Genomic DNA, 14,968 nt, shown 5'->3' on the forward strand with positions numbered 1-14,968 from the left:
AACCATCGCCGCCCCGTCCCTGCGAGCTCGGTTCCACAAACTATCTGATCCCATCTGCACAAGCCTCAAATAGTTATGATTTTATATTGAACATATTTTATTAAAGTATAAAAAGAAACAATATTCTATACAATTGTCATTTTATAAATACAAATAATGCAGGGCAAAGATCAACAAAACCCCTGTCTCCCCTCCCCTTCACATATATCCCCTCTACTATCAAGAAAACTGAATAAGCCAAATTATTACAGAATGCTTACACAAATATCATGCAACAGAATACCAGTCACACATGGCAGGAATGGTGTTAGGGGAGTGCCCCCTGGTCAGAGAGAGCCCTAAGCCAGCTGGAAGCTAAAGAAGCACTGCCTGGGCTTTGCACTCCCCAGTTATGTCTAACATCAGCTCTAGCAAGATATATATTTCAAATCTGATATATTCTAATCACAAGATAAAAATAAAATTATTTTTTTCTACCTTTTGTCATCTCTGGTTTCTCCTTTCATTGTCTTTTCACTCTCTTCCATCCAGTGTCTGCCCTCTGTCTCTTCAGTCCAGCATCTGCCCCTTCCATCCACTGTCTGTCTTTCCCTGCCATCTCTCCTCCTGCCATCTCCCTGCCATCTCTCTCCCCCCCCCCCCCACCAATTTGGTCTGGCATCCATCATCTTCCTTCTGTTCCCCTCATGGTCTGGCATCTCTCTCCTTCCCTTCCCCCTGTGGTTTTTAGCATCTCTCTCTTCTCATTTCCTCCACTCAGATCTGATATCGTTCTTTCCTCTCTCATCCCTTTCCTTTTCTTCTCTGGTCTTCCTTCTCTATTTTCTGCCTCCATCTAAATTAAATTCTTTCTTACTATTTAGTCCTGTTTCCCTCTTTTCACGGTGTCTACCCACAGCTTGTCACCCCTTTCCCTCACCCCTCCATTATCTTACTAACTCTATTTTCTTCCCCCTTTATTTATTTCCTCCTTCCATCCAGTATGTGTTCTTTCCCCACTTCCATTCAGCATCTACTCTCCCCTCTCAACTGACATCCATCTGCCTTCTGCTCTCTCTCCCTTCTTCTCACTTCCATCATCTGTCCCCTTCTCTCTTTCCTCTCCTCACTTCCATCATCTGCCCCCTTCTCTCCCCCCTCCCACTTCCATCATCTGCCACCCTACCCCTCACCTTTGCGGATCACTTTCTTTTCCCTGAGGGTGGCTCATGTCAGAGGGGAAGCTTTGGCCAAGCAGAACCGCTTGCAAGGAACAGTGGAACTTACTTGACGTCGATGCTGGGGCCTGTCGCTGTTTGAAGAAAAAAAAGTGGAAAAAAGGGACCTGCAGAAGTGAGAGGAAGGGAGACCTCCATGACAGCTGCTCTTTGCCCTCCTTCAGCAGCAGCTCTGTGTGCTTTTAACTTCGGCACAGAGCTGCCCCTTAGCAGTAGTTTAGCCGTGGTTTCATGAGGCAGCCTCGGGGCCTTTGGTAGGCCGGCCCACATTGCATCATCGAAGCAGGCCGGCCTAGAAAAGGCCCCGAGGCTGTCTCATGAAACTGCTGCTTAGGGGCGGCTCTGTGCCGAAGTTAAAAGCACACAGAGCTGCCGCTGCTGATCTGGAGGTGCAGAGACAAAGGCAGGAAGCATACGCAGCAGGAGTCCCGGCAAAGGCAGGAGTCCCAGCACAGCTACGGCAACAGGAAGTTGTAAGTCAGCTGACGCCGGCACCTTTCGTTGCAGCGGGGACCTGAATCCTTCACGGACCGGCAAGATTTTTTTGCGGATCGGCACTAGTCCGCGGACCGGTGGTTGAAGAACAGTGATCTAGAACATCAGAAATGCCACCAAGATACTCAAGTAAATTTCATAGTATCTGGCTTTATGCATTTGATTTCACCGGGTCTCGGTTCAATTTATCATGTTGTAAGTTGAATGTGATGAATATCTTTAAATTCAAATACTTAGTGAACATTTAATAAAAAATTTGTAATTAATACTTAGCTTGGGTGGTCAAATTCTAAGGGATAAATACGCCAATATGTTTCACCCTGGGGGGTTTCTTCAGGGCTACAATCCCTTGTGTGAAACTAGTCACCCGCAACATGACCACCAAATTCCTGTTACCAAGATTCAACTTACAACATGATAAATTGAATCGAGAGACCCGGTGAAGATCAAATGCATAAAGCCAGATACTATGAAATTTACTTGAGTATCTTGGTGGCATTTCTGAGGGTCTAGATGATTATCAGCATACGTGAGGGCGATTAAGAGGTAGTCAAAATTAGACTATTCTCGAAGCAATGGTGGATATATACTCTCTCACAAGCATCTTGAAACACTGATTATCAATGCTAATATATTGTCACTATTTAGCAAATAACCCTTAATTCTCATCTGAAAAGGCTGTACATTTAAGGCCTAGGTATGTATATTCCAGATAAAGGAAAAGATGGAAAAATTCTCAAAGGGCCTGATTCTAAGCGCAACTACATTGTAGGTGCTGCTCGATGCGGTTGTCAATCGCTAGACGTCCTTTATAGAATCCCACCTAGTGGCACTTAGGCATTCCTAAGCATTGCTGGGTATCCTAGAGCAGTATTTCTCAACTTCTTCAAGCCAAGTATCCCCTAAGTCTAACAAATATCAACTGAGAACTCCCGACTAGAGAATGACACGATGGCAGTTACCCGCGGCTAGAAACGGGTAGCCGAAATGGTGGGGGGAAAAAGTGTTCACTGTGGGTATGGGGACAAGGCCATCCACCTCCACGGGGACAAGGCCATCCTTCTGGTTGCGTCAGAGGATAAGCTTCCGCACACACGACTGCAGGCAGGCAGGCTTTGGTAAGTTTCTTTACTAAAGCGCTGTGAAGGTAAGGGGGAGGGCCACTGGAGGGAAGGGTGGATGCTGCGGGGACGAAGTGGTGAAGGGGACGGTGGGGATGGGGAGGTGAAGGGGATAGGAGGACGGGGCAGTGACGGGGACAGATTTTTTCCCCATGTCATTCTCTACTCCTGCCTACCCAAGCTCCACCCCAGACCAGCCCAAGCTCCACCCCACTACTAATTGTAATGCAATTTCATCCATTTATTTTTAATGTACACACAATTTACACAGCAGATATAAATTCTCAAAACTAACACATTTCAATCCCTAAATTGAAAATAAAGTCATTTTTCCTACCTGTGTTGTCTGGTGATTTTATTTTTCTAACTATCTTTTCTCAGTCTTTGGTTGCACAAGTGGCATAGTAAGGGTAGGAGGAGCCCAAGCAATGGAGCTCATTGAGCCTGAGAGATGAGCTAATGTGTATAGAGCTGCAGGGGCTGCTGGGAGCTGTCCACTCACCCTGAGTGGATTGTGATTCTGAAAAGAACAGCTCCCAACACAGAGAGCTCAGAAAGTGAGGAGCTTGGTGACACTAAGGAGGAGGAATGTTGGTCTCTGGTCTAACTCCTGGAAAGCCCTGGCTGATGGGAGGGGGGAAGGCTGGTGCAGCAGAGTAGACTCACCAGTCCTAACAGGGGGGGACTGGTACACAGTAGAAAGTCTGGTGGTGGGAGGGTCTGTAGGGATCTACAGTATATACTAGCAGAGAGAGATCTGGCCCTGTAATGAAGTCCAGTGATGAGAGGATCAGCAGGGACCTATACACCAGCAGGAAAAAGCTGAAGAGTAGCCAGAGGATCCAGTAGAGCCTGGAGGTGAGGAAGTGGCTCAGGCTTGACGACCATTGGTGGACTGGTGATGAAGAATCTAGGAAGGGGAGTCCTCAGGGTGTGAGTCTGTGATAAGATGGCTGAGGGGCTGGGAGAGCCTTCAATGCATGCATGCAGGAAAGATGACTGAGTAACAGAGCAACTGGGAGTCCTCAGGGCATGAGTCTATAATAAGACAGCTGAGGATATGGGAGTCCTCTGCACGTGCATGCAGGATAAGATGACCGAGTGACAAAAATGCTGAAAGAGTCCAAAGCTGGAGGCAACCTGGTAGACCCTGGGAGCATTGGCTAGAGTTCTGAGGAATGTCCGGTAGAAGAACCAGCTGGGACGGTGGCAACCAGCAGAGTGACTGGTAAATGGCACCGGAAGCTGCCAAAGACCTGGAGGGTCAATGCAGGGTTGGAGAAAGGACTCTTGAGAAGACCTGGAGAGATGGAGTCCAGGGAGGACTCGGAGAATGACCAGGAGGAGTTGGGAAGACTTGGTCAGGGTTTTAAGGAATTGTATGATATATGTATATAACCCTGTTGTGTGTGTTCTTGTTTTAGCAGAGACTTGGAGAACAGAGGTGCCTGGGTATACCGCTCAGCCCGGTCACATGATCACACTTCCCCATGTCCAGCAGTACCTCTCCTTCCTTCCCCTTCCCTTTCCCTCCTCCCCTATCCAGCAGCACCTATCCCTCTCCCTTCCTCATGTCCAGCAGTACCTCTTCTCCCATCCTTCTCCCTTCCCTGTGTCCAACAGTACCTTCCTCCCACTAGCTGCAGCTCACTGTGTGTTTTTAACTTCCCCACACAGCTGCCGCTAGTGTTAGTTTAGCCGTGATTCCATCAGGCAGCTCGGGGCCTTTGCTAGGCCGGCCCACCTCCGATGATGCAGCTTCCTCTGTTGTCAGAAGCTAGCTGGCCTGGCAAAGACCCCAAGGCTGCAGCTGTGTGAGGAAGTTAAAAGCACACAGTGAGCTGCTATTGCTAATCCGGAGGGGGGGGAGTAACAGCTAGGAGGAGAAGATGAGGAAGATGTAAGATATGTGAATGCGGGAGGATTAGGACCACCCACGTACCCCCTGACAATGGTATGTGTACCACTTGGGGTGCATGTACCATGTATTGAGATTAGAGAGTTGCGCGGGGACAGAAATCCCACCCATCCCTGCCCGTCCCTCCCCAAAACTGCTTTGTAACAAATACAGGAAAGCTTAAACAGAACTCTGGACTCTACTGGGCTAAAAACTGGCACAGTCAATTATCATGCCAATTAAAAAGAAACGCTGCATGTGGATTCCAAAATTAGGCATCGCTAGGCATCCTTGATGTAGGCATCCTATACAGAATCTGGTCCCAAATACTTTTTGCTTCTTCAAGTTTTTTTCCATGAAACTTCTGGATTGCTTGTACAATAATGGCTTTCACCCTTGTTCTAGTATGTCATGTATTCTTTTTATTCAGTAACTTAACTTCTTGTATATTATAACCTTTTCAAATGCTGCTTCTCTTCCTAACAAAATATCAGAACAGAACAATGCTGAGAATAAATGCCATCCCAAACATCCCTTTAGATATCACATATTGGGGTGTTTTTTTTTTTTCTACTTTACAGGCCAATATAATTCATCTATTCCTTCACAGAGTTCACATGACTTTTATGGATCTGTTTTCTGCTTAAAATTTAGTGTGCAAATGTTCTCCTAGAGATGGAGCTGTACACAAATCATTTGGCTTATGGCCTTCAAGCAGTATTTGGGTGAATCATTCTCTTTCATGCAGTCCTTGGGACTGCAGGCAATGACAGATTTAATGAAATGTAAGGGAACTACATAGTACTGTACTACCACCAATATTTAACTTATCTTTTATTCAGTTGTAGGATAAAATTAGAAAAATAGCTCTGGAAGGCAGATGCAATTTAGATTCAGATTTACGATAGTCTGGCAACAATATCTGGGGAGAAATTACAGGGGTCCATATTTAGCGGCTCTTACCTGGATAAGTGCCACGCACCAGGGCCAGATGTGTGGGATGGACTTTTCAAAACCCAGCATTTGTCCGGGTTTTGCAAAGCCCCAACGAGCTCTGGTCGCATCTGGAGTATGCGTAGATGATGTCATGCACATCCGCGCATGCTCCAAGCCCTCCAGACGCGGCTGGAGCTCGTCTGGCAGAAGAGAGGAGGCATTGTGGGGGAGGGGCTGGAAACAGAACTGGGTGGGGCTGGGGTAGAATGGGATGGGGCTGGAGGCGGAACGGAGCAGGGTCCTGTGTCTGGGGTTTCCTGGAGAAAAATATGGTAACCCCAGCCATGGATTTTCAGCAGCATTATCTGGATAATTCCATTGAATATTGCCACTATTCCCTAAGCTGAGCGGGAGTCATCCACCTACAGTCCTGCCAGTAGAGCGTGCTATTTCTCTATCACATTTTCAATAGTGAGGGCTAGGCAAGTTCTGCAGGACTCCAGGGAACCTGCCTGTCTAGTGATTGAAGCACCACCCTCTACTGGCAGCAGTGCAGTTGGATGCCACCTGCTCAACTTAGAGGGAACAGTGCACCCCAGTCTGCTAAATGGACAACTATCTGGTTAAAGTTTGAACAGCACAAAGGATAAATGCTGAAACTCACTTTACAGCCAGTGCCAGTCCAAGAATGAACATCTGAGCATTAAAAGGCTGCAGTATCTGGCATTTAAAATAACAGTGACTGTTAGGGGCATTGTGTCCGCACATGCGTGGATGCTGTCTGGGGAGAGGGGCTGGGGCGGAACAGGCCAGGAAAGAGGTGGAACTGGGCGGTCCTGAGGACATGGCCATGGGTTCAGAATTTCCCAAAGGAAAATCTGGTAACCCTAAGCACATCATTCCCATGTGCTAAAGCCAATTTTATTGCCAGGGTAAAATGGATGATTTTTTTCCTTTTTTTTTTAAATTAATGGCCATGCACTAATTTTACCATTAGTATGTGAACCCTCTACGTCAGTGGTCTCAAACTCAAACCCTTTGCAGGGCCACATTTTGGATTTGTAGGTACTTTGAGGGCCACAGAAAAAACTAGTTAATGTCTTATTAAAGAAATGACAATTTTGCATGAGGTAAAACTCTTTATAGTTTATAAATATTTTCTTTTGGCTAAGTTTTAATAATAATATTGTAATTTATAGCTAAAGAGCCATATGATCAAGAAATTTTTATTTTACTTTTGTGATTATGATAAACGTAACGAAGGCCTCAAAATAGTACCTGGCGGGCCGCATGTGGCCCCCGGGCCGCGTGTTTGAGACCACCGCTCTACGTGGTAAGGGCTCATATGCTAACCATACACTGTTTTGCCCCCCACCCCCCCATTTTACAAAACTGTAGTGCAATTTTTAGGGCTGGCCATGGCACTAACAGCTCTGACGTTCATAGGAATTCTGTGAGCATTGGTGCTGTTCCCGCCACAGCCGGCACTAAAAACTGTGCTACAGTTTTGTAAAAAAGGGGAGAGGTGAGGGGAGGTTGGTTAGTGCGTAGCAGTGTAGCTGCACGAATTGATTAGTGTAGTACATGCCCACTTTCCACCCTCAGACCCATCCCCTGTGCTATAAAAAATAAATGCAATTTTTCATTGTGTGGGTAGTGCTTGCACAAGCAAAAATTACCATAAGATGCCTGAGCATGCCCCGCACTAGCCCTTTTTTTTTTTTTTGCTGCGGTAAGCGTGTATTGATGCTTCCGCAGCTTAGTAAAATAACCCCTTAATGCTTTATCTAGGCCGGTTTCAAACGTTTGGGAAAGGAGTATTTTTTTTTTTTTTTAGAAAGATCATAATATTCTTCATTGATTCATAAAAAAACAAAACCTAGGACCAGATTCAACAGCATTTATCTGTATACAACATCTGCTATTTGGATAAACGTCCTATCCACCAATATCAGCACTCTCCAAATAGAGCCACTTGATATTTTTACAGACTGCCTTGGCACTCTCTGGGCTCTGGCTAGTCCTGGAGAGGAACGAGGGTGGAGTGTAGGTGTTCCGCCTAACTAAACAGATGGTGTTTTCTTAGGCTTCCACGGCTGGCCTCATGATTGCTGCAGTTGTCTGGGTCTTGCAGCATCTGGTCAGGTAGAATCGATGTTTCAGCCACCATGCTGTGGCTTTCTTCAGGATGTGCTGTGAGGCCTGCAGTTTCTCTTTCTATATAATGGTTCCTCAAACCCGATTGGCTGGGGCTTGAGATAATTGAGGCAGGAAAGTTCCCGCCAAAATTCAAATCCGTGACCAACGAACTTTCCTGTCTCAGTCCTGCTGAAATTCAGTGCTAACCAGTTAACTTTTTAGCAGGTAAAAATAGGATAGCTATTTATGCCGTCCTATTTGACCGCTAAACGTATCTGGTTAGGCACAGACTAGCGGTGCTTGACAGAACAAATCATGCAATATGGCCAGTTAGCAGCTAGCTGTTAATCGGGGATATTCAGCTGGAGATAACTGTTTATCTCGCACTGAATATGTATGGTTAAGTGCTAAAATGCTATTTATGAAGGAGTGCAGAAAGGTTCTCAGCCCAACCAACCAACTTCCTAAATTCTGAGCGTTATTTTGCCATTGTAGCTGAAAAGAGTGTTATCTTATTTCATTATGGCCCTCATTTACAAAGCAAAACTAGCGTGGGTTTTTTTTTCATAATTTTTATTCATTTGTACATCTTACAAGTGCATCAATAAATTGACAATTGAAATTAAGTACATCACTTGAATTTCTTTCATATTTAACAGTAATACATAAAATTTAACCCCCTTCCCTCCCACCCTTACCATAACATATGTAATATTTTTAAAAACATATACAATAAGTGAAATATAGAGTAAATTAATCATTTTATAATTTAGACATTACTTAAAATTCTCAAAAATTCATACTTATTAATACCCTTCCCTCGCACCCACCAAAACTTTTCCAACCATTTTCCAATCTTATTTACCTCCCATCCCTCCTCCCTCTCTCCCCCCCCGGATATGCATATTATCTTATGACAAACCATAACTATAGAGATTCTACAAAGGACGTCAATAGCCCCCAGATTAATTTAAAATTTTCATTATTCCCTTATATGGCAGCATTCATTTTCTCATATTTATATATTAGACATAAACTTGCCCACCAAAATGTAAAGTTGAGGCAATCCCAATTTTTCCAGTTTCGTGTAATCAGTTGTATAGCTGTACTTGTCATAATTAAAAAGAGATGTCTTTTATGTTTATCTAGGGGGAAAAATAGTACCGCAAATTATTATTTCATAAGTTAAAGGAATCTCAGAATTTAAAATATTAATTTTTCCCCAAATTGATTTCCAAAAAATCAGAATTCTAGGGCAGTAAAACAATAGATGGTCTAATGGTTCCTATGTCAAGGTGCCAGTGCCAGCATCTATTAGATCTAGAATTATCTAATTTATTCAACCTAACTGGGGTCTAGCCTTTGTAGCACCGGCGGCAGCGGTAAGAAGTCCGATGCTCATAGAGTTCTTACCGCCGTGGCTTTGTAAAGGAGCGGGTGTCAATTTGCAGAAACAAAATTCTAGGTTTTGATATTATTTTGATAATTGCTTGAACCATATCCACATCATTCTCTTCATGGTTGGGCTGAGAACTTTTCAGCACCCCCTCATAACTGGCCAGGAGCTGTTCCTGTCCAGTTAAAAAGCTTTAAATATTGGGCAGGTAATTGCCAATATAGAATTTGCACTTAGTACAGACACTTTAAACTAGGCTTACCTGATGTCCAGATTTCCCCAGCCATGTCCTCCAGCACTTTGTCCGGGTTTTGAAAAGCTTCTGGCAACGAGCAACTTCAGGATGACCAGAACGTTTGGAAAATCTGGTAACCCTATTTTAAACACTAAACTAAACTAAACCTTAAGTTTATATACCGCATCATCTCCACGGATGTTGAGGAGCTCGGCACGGTTTACAAGAACTTAAAATATAGGAAGAGAAGGAAAAAAAAAAGGTTTACATGAACTTATATATAGAAGAGAAGAGTAAGGGGGGGGGGGATAAAATTACATTTTAGTGAAAAGCCAGGTTTTCAGTTGCTTGCGGAATAATTGGAGGGAGCCCAGGTTCCGCAGCGGGGTAGTAAGGTCGTTCCAAAGACCTGTGATTCTGAAGAGAAGGGATTTTCCCAGTTTGCCTGCTTAGCGAACACCCAACTTTAGATGATCTTTTGCTGATGACACCAAACTCTGCAGCAGGGTTAGAAGCACGGAAGACTGTGAAGACCTGCAAAGGGACCTAACGAGACTGGAAGAATGGGCAAAAAAGTGGCAAATGAGTTTTAACGTAGAGAAATGCAAGGTCATGCATGTAGGGAAAAAGAACCCGATGTTCAGCTACAAAATGGGGGGATCAGTGCTAGGGGTGAGCAACCTTGAAAGAGACCTGGGGGTGATGGTGGTCTCAACATTGAAAACATCGGCACAGTGTGCGACAGCCTCAAAGAAAGCAAACAGAATGTTGGCTATCATTAAAAAGGGTATTACAACTAGGACGAAGGAAGTCATCATGCCGTTGTATCGTGCAATGGTGCGCCCACATCTGGAGTACTGTGTCCAGTACTGGTCGCCGCACCTCAAGAAGGACATGGAAGTACTTGAGGGGGTCCAGAGAAGAGCGACTAAACTGATAAAAGGTATGGAAAATTATTCATACGCTGACAGGTTGAAAATGCTGGGGTTATTCTCCCTGGAAAAGCGGAGACTTAGAGGAGACATGATAGAAACCTTCAAAATCCTAAAGGGCATAGAGAGGGTAGACAGGGATAGATTCTTCAGACTGTGGGGAACCACAAGTACTAGGGGTCACTCGAAGAAATTGAAAGGGGACAGGTTTAGAACAAATGCTAGGAAGTTCTTTTTTACCCAGAGGGTGGTGGACACATGGAACGCACTTCCGGAAGGTGTGATAGGCTAGAGCACACTACAGGGGTTCAAGGAAGGTTTGGATAGGTTCCTGGAGGATAAGGGGATTGAGGGGTACAGAGAGAACTAGAGGTAGGTTATAGAAGTGGTCAGAACCACTTCACAGGTCACAGACCTGATGGGCCGCCGCGGGAGCGGACCGCTGGGCGCGATGGATCTTTGGTCTGACCCAGTGGAGGCAACTTCTTATGTTCTTATGTTTTGAGAATTACTTTCATATGATTGAATTTGTGCTCTATCCCTATTATAACAGGGACGATTAACGATGTTTAGACGTGTCTATGTTATATGTGATAATCATGGGGAAACAAGATTTTTATGTATGCGATATGGAAACTGCACAGTTGTATGCGGTATATACATTTTTAAATAAATAAATAAATATAGTAAACACTATACTGTATAGACAAAAAAGATCTAGGGCTCCTTTTACTAAGGTGCGCTAGCGGTTTTAGCACAAGCTAACGCCTCCATAGAGCTTGCGTTAGTATTTTTCATTTAGCGCGTGGTTTGCGCGCGCTAAAAACGCTAGCGCACCTTACTAAAAGGAGCCCTAAGTTTTAAAGTATGAGAACTCTGTATTGATTTACATTTTTCAGTTCTGTGAAATTGTAGATTATTTTATTCATTTCATAAGACAGTTATGCTAAGAGCAGAAAGGCTTTGACAATTTTGGTAAGTCGGAGCACTGACTGGCAGCGATGCTATAACTTGGCACTTAAAACTGTCAGCACGCTGCAGCATCCCGTGAGTTGTCCCTGGCTGCCAGCAGCATGCTCCATGGATATCCGTGAAGCCTCAGGTGGTTGTAGAACTGTCAGGTTCAGATGTTTTATTTTCTAGTCTTAGAGATGACCCAGACCTAAAATCTTCTGAAAGAAAGGTAGGAAATTCATTCTAATGTGATTTCTCCAGCATGCTCCATGGATATCCGTGAAGCCTCAGGTGGTTGTAGAACTGTCAGGTTCAGATATTTTATTTTCTAGTCTTAGAGATGACCCAGACCTAAAATCTTCTGAAAGAAAGGTAGGAAATTCATTCTAATGTGATTTCTTCAGCATGCTCCATGGATATCAGTGAAGCCTCAGGTGGTTGTAGAACTGTCAGGTTCAGATATTTTATTTTCTAGTCTTAGAGATGACCCAGACCTAAAATCTTCTGAAAGAAAGGTAGGAAATTCATTCTAATGTGATTTCTCCAGATCTGACATTTATAAGCTAGAAGGTTAAATGTTGAACTATTAGCTCAAAGTTCATGGATCATCCTGAGAGGTCCATGAACAATGTTTCAACACTACATAATTTGGGCTGGCATCTCTTCTTTGTCATGCCCTTTTCAGGATTGCATTGTGAGATCATTGCAAAAAAAGAACTTTGAAGAGAAACTCATTAGTACGTTCACCTTTGTCAATGAACCTTACAGGAATCTTCTTTTTTTCTGCGTCAGCAGTGTAAGGGAATAGCATTCCAGACTCTGTAGAAAGAGAGAGAAATGAATTGTAAAGCAAAGAGAATTCATACATGCAGCAGTAAGACATTTCAAAATAAAGGTCCTCTTTACGGCGCTTTTATTGCCGGCCGTGGCGATATTAGCTCCAATACTCATAGAATTCCTATGAGCGTTGAAGCTTATACCACCATGGCCGGCACTATAAAAGCCTAATGTGGCTTTGTAAAATTGTGTGTGGGTGAGGGGGAGATTACATACGTTTTGGTAGTAGATATGGTGACAGGACAAAAGTGCTCTGGACAAACGTGCGCCGACAAATGGGACCAGACAATTGAGAACAAGACTTCAGCGCACCGCACTAAAACCTTATTTTAAAGGGGTACGACAGGGGGTGTGGGGGGAACCCCCCACTTTACTTAATACTGTTCACGCTGCCGTGTTGGGGGGGTGTAACCCCCAAAAACACTTTACCTCAGGACCAGGGTCAGTATAATCCAAACAATAACTCCAATCAAAACCCTATATAGAAAAAGATACACCCTCTGCAACACTAAAAGGCTTTGCTCACATACACTCATCAACCATACACCATACAAGGAGAAAGAAAAAGAAAAAGAAGTGGAGAAAAAGGCCTCAGTTCAGCTTCATTTGACCAAAAAAACTCCACTCCTTAGAAAACACCACTCCTGCATGAAAAACAAAAAATGTACAGAGAAAAATCAACTGTAATAGCCTGCAGAGCGATATCAAAACAGCACGCCAGGGCACTCACGCCCACAAATGGTGATATCAGTGGCTAAAGTGAAAACTATAGCAATACGGTCCAGTATATAGCATGAAAAAGCAAAAAAATTAGAGGAAAACCACTTAGCTACTACTGGCTGCTTCAATAAAGCCAGGCAGCCACTGCACCCAACGAGGAACCCTCCGTTTCGCATCGTGTCGCTACGTCAGGGGTGATGGTTCCACTGCTCACAATGCACATTTTCCAGACCCGCCATGCTTCTCAAGCTATCACCCCACCCCACCAGGCAATACTGACGGAAGGACATGCCACAGCATAGCGCTGAAAAAACTCATAAGCTTCGCCCCCTTCTGTAAATCCACCAATAGGAAATTCTCAAGAGCCAAAGAAGGCAGACCATTCAATCCGAGCATTTAATCCCTCGGGTTGAACCGATTGTAATGAATACATCCATCTTTGCTCCTTCTGTCAGAGAAGTCTTCTCCAGTCCCCACGTCGAATAGGGAAAGCAACATGCTCAATCACAATGCATCTCAATGTCCCAAAGTCATGATGAGCCTCCAAACAGTGTAATACCAGAGGTATTACCAGGTGTTCCAACACGATCTGTGTTCAATTAACCTCGTCTTAAACTGACGGTACGTATGTCCCACATAAATTTTTAAACAGGGGCACATAATAACATATATCACCCCCACAGTGGAACATGAAGTGGAACACCGTAGCTTGTATACATAACCGGTCTTGGGATGTATGAATAAGTTTCCAAGTTTCCAAGTTTATTAATATATTTGATAAATCGCTTATTAGAATTACTAAGCGGTGTACAAAGTCAAAATATAATCTATATACATAAAATCGGAGGTATGTATGTGTGTATGTGTGTGTGTATGTGTGTATGTGCCGCGATCACGCAAAAACGGCTTGACCGATTTGAATGAAACTTGGTATGCAGATCCCTCACTACCTGGGATGATATGTTCTGGGGGTCTCGCAGCCCACCTGCACACGTGGGCGGAGCTACAAACAGAAAATCAGATTTCACCCATTCATGTCAATGGAAAAAATGTAAAAAGCTGCCAACGCAAAAACGGCTTGCCCGATTTGAACGAAACTTGCTATGCTGATCCCTCACTACCTGGGGTGATATGTTCTGGGGGTCTCGCGGCCCACCTGCACACGTGGGCGGAGCTACAAACAGAAAATCAGATTTCACCCATTCACGTCAATGGAAAAAATGTAAAAAGCTGTGGGACCGATTTGAACGAAACTTGGTATGCAGATCCCTCACTACCTGGGGTGATATGTTCTGGGGGTCTCGCGGCCCACCTGCACACATGGGCGGAGCTACAAACAGAAAATCAGATTTCACCCATTCATGTCAATGGAAAAAATGTTAAAAGCTGCCTTTCTCACAGTAATTCAAAAACGGCTTGACCGATTTGAACGAAACTTGGTATGCAGATCCCTCACTACCTGGGGTGATATGTTCTGGGGGTATCGCGGCCCACCTGCACACGTGGGTGGAGCTACAAACAGAAAATCAGATTTCACCCATTCATGTCAATGGAAAAAATGTAAAAAGCTGCCATTCTCACTATAATTCAAAAACGGCTTGACCGATTTGAACGAAACTTGGTATGCAGATCCCTCACTACCTGGGGTGATATGTTCTGGGGGTCTCGCGGCCCACCTGCACACATGGGCGGAGCTACAAACAGAAAATCAGATTTCACCCATTCACGTCAATGGAAAAAATGTAAAAAGCTGTGGGACCGATTTGAACGAAACTTGGTATGCAGATCCCTCACTACCTGGGGTGATATGTTCTGGGGGTCTCGCGGCCCACCTGCACACGTGGGAAGGGTGGGTTCACCCAATAATGTATATGTTCTTGCTCCTGGAGGTGAAACTAAAAATGTTGTTTATAATCAAGTTTTGTGTTAGTTGTATTGTATTCATTTTGTCAAATATTTCACATTATAATTTGAATATTGTACTTTTTATAAAGCTGTAAAAAAATAATTTCATTCACCACTATAAAGTTTCTTTATTTGAATCCATTTACAGTGTTATTGCTATAATTAAATACCCGTGCAACGCCGG

General features: G+C 44.1%; 1 long non-coding RNA gene across 1 annotated transcript in view; it reads right to left on the reverse strand.

Moving 5' to 3' along the window:
* Positions 1 to 11,272: 11,272 nt before the first annotated feature.
* Positions 11,273 to 14,968, reverse strand: part of LOC117356317 — a 39,674-nt gene continuing 35,978 nt past the window's right edge. The window contains exons 6-7 of the long non-coding RNA XR_004538615.1: positions 12,070 to 12,141; positions 11,273 to 11,826 (exon numbers count right to left, since the gene is read on the reverse strand). This is a non-coding gene — a long non-coding RNA (uncharacterized LOC117356317). The remainder of the gene's footprint in view (positions 11,827 to 12,069; positions 12,142 to 14,968) is intronic.

The sequence above is a fragment of the Geotrypetes seraphini genome, chromosome 3 (assembly GCF_902459505.1).
Source record: "Geotrypetes seraphini chromosome 3, aGeoSer1.1, whole genome shotgun sequence".
Classification (NCBI taxonomy): Eukaryota; Metazoa; Chordata; class Amphibia; order Gymnophiona; family Dermophiidae; genus Geotrypetes; species Geotrypetes seraphini.